Here is a 2,806-nt window from a genome sequence, read left to right on the forward strand (position 1 = left end):
ATATTTACGAAAATAACCCAGGAAAGGAAGGTTGGTAACACTTTATTTAAAGGGTAAGACATTATAACACATTCATAATCAGTGTGTAAGCATTTAATACATTATGTCTACTATGAAATACTTATGTACTGGTTATGAATGTTTTATGTATGGTTTATGAATGTTATAAAATACTTACGTAGGTTCCCTTCAAAATCAAGTGTTACTCAGAAGGTTTTAAGAAGGGGATGTTTGGTTTCTGAACAGTTTTTCCCCGATTTAAATTTTTTAGATTTTTATCTTCAAATTAAAACTCTAAATTCTCCAAGTACTGTACAAGTTTACAGGGAAATATGTCTGGCTTAGTGTACTGTGAGTGTGCTAGCTGGTCAGATATTTTTTTTTTAACGGCTTCCTTCTCTTCAGAAAAACTTCATGTTGAATTTTGCGACCAGTCGATGAATTTAGCGACCAGTCGATTAATTTAGCATCCAGTCTCCCAGTTATTCAGCAATGTGAAATACAGGATTCAATGGAAGACAGACAAGCGCCTAAGTCCCCAACAGAGTCCATTACACAGTTTGAGTCAGAACTGTTATTTTTCACATTGTCTCTTTCCATGGCAGGGTTCCAGGAACAATGGTAGATGTGTAACCGCAGGCAGGGCAGTTATCTTGCTTTTGGACTTGGGCTTGGCTCGGTTTTCAGCTCGGTTGTGTGAACAGTCCATGGGCTTCTGTAGGGGACTTTCTCAACATTTTAATCCTGTATTTGCACATTGGCTGATAAATGGTTGCTAACTCATCATGGAAGTTTTTTCTGAGAAAATAAGCGTTAAAATTAAAAACCATATCTACCATGCTAAGCACCTCACAGTACGACTCATCAGCCAGACATATTTCCCTTGTAAACCTTGTAAGGTACTTGGGAGAATTTAGAGTTTTAATTATTAAGAATTAAAAATTGAATTTCCGATACGTCTGTTACTTTCTTTTGTTTTTTTTTGTAAATCCAGAGAAACTGTTCAGCAGATGTTGTCATGACACTATATTTACAGACAGTATGTGACCCTCCCCACCGTCAAATGGTGTGGATTTGGCTATTTCAGCCACAAACATTGGCTGTAGCATGGCCTTCTGAAGAGCTCAGTGACTTTCACGTGGCACCGTCACGGGATTCACCTTTCCAGCAAGTCATGTTTTCGTGCAACTTTCTGGCCACTGCTTGTAAGTGCTGTTTTTTATTGTGAGGTGGAAACGTTTAGGGAGCAACAACGGCTCAGCCGTGAAGTGGTAGGCCCGCTCACAGAACGGACTGCTGAGTGTGAAAGCGTGTAGTGCGTTAAAAATCGTCTGTCCCTGCGGGTTGTAACACATCCACTACCAAGTTCCAATGCTGTTGGGAACAACGTCAGCGACAATAACTGTTTGTTGGAGCTTCATGAGATGGGTTTTCCATGGCTGAGCAGCCCGCACACAAGCCTATGATCACCATATGCAATGCCAAGCGTCGGCTGGAGTGGTGGTAAAGCTCAGCGCAGCCAATTGGATCTGGAATGGTGGAGAACACGCTTCTCTGGAGTGATGAATCACACTTTCACGATCTGGGCAGTCCGACCGGATGAATCTGGGTTTGCCGGCCTGCCAGGGAGAACGCTACTTGCCCAATGCGTACTGCCAAACTGTAAAAGTTTGGTGGAGTGAGGAACATGGTCCTGTTTTTTCATGGTTTGGTGCTGGCCCTAGTTTTCCAGTTGAAGGGAAATCTTAAGCGCTAACAGCATACAATGACAATTCTAGGACGATTCTGTGCTTCTAACTTTGTGGCAGACTGTTTGGGAAGGCCCTTTCCTGTTTTCAGCCGGCATGCGAGGTTTCATACTGAAATAATTGTCAAGATCCGGTATGGGAAGCAACTTATCTGGCCTGCACAGAGCACATGGACTCAACCCCATCTAACATATTTTGGGATGAACGCTGACTGCGGGGCCTAATCGCCGAAGCATCAGTGCCAACCTCACTAACGGGCTCTTGTGGCTGAATAGAAGTCCCCGGCAAGCAATGTTTCCAACATCTAGTGGAAAGCCTTCCAGAAGAGTGGAGGCTGTTATAGCAGCAAAGGGGGGAACCAGTTTTCCAGTATTAATGCGCATGATTTTGGAATGCAGCATGTTCAGCGAGCAGGCGTGTCCACATTTTTTGGCCATGTAGTGTATGTGATAAAAGCCTCCCTTCTCAGTAACACTTGATTTGAAGGGTACTTCTATTAGAATTACATAAATTCATCAATCAATCAGAATTGCACATTCCATAAGCACAGCATTCATGATGTAAATACTTAGCAACTGCTTATGAATGTTATGTATGTGGTTTAATGAATGTTATAATAGTCCCTTTTTTATTAGGTACCGCTTCAAATAAAGTGTTACCAACCTTTCCTGAGTTATTATGTTCTTATTATGCTACATTGAAATGGGATTCCATTTTAAATATTTGTACAACTTTTTTTTTCTCCACCATCATGAACATGTTAAAAACAATTAATTGTGATGGACTAACTGTGAGTTCGTAAATCGCTCTGGCGATCTACTCTCCGATTTCAGAAGGCACTCACGGTCTGAGTGTGCAGAGCGCAAGAATAACTGCTGAATGGACAGTGTCAGTAACGTCAGTCAAAAAAGCGTAATTAAATTGTTGCCAGCAGGACAGTTACAGTCCAGCCAACGGCTCTGGATAACGTGAAAATAAGACTCACCAGCTCTGGCTAGGTGCGAGTAAAAATGGTCAGAGTGGGTGGTTTCTCTCATTTGTGTCGTTGGAAGGTAGCT

This window comes from Salvelinus sp. IW2-2015, unplaced genomic scaffold (genome assembly GCF_002910315.2).
Source record: "Salvelinus sp. IW2-2015 unplaced genomic scaffold, ASM291031v2 Un_scaffold537, whole genome shotgun sequence".
Taxonomy (NCBI): Eukaryota; Metazoa; Chordata; class Actinopteri; order Salmoniformes; family Salmonidae; genus Salvelinus; species Salvelinus sp. IW2-2015.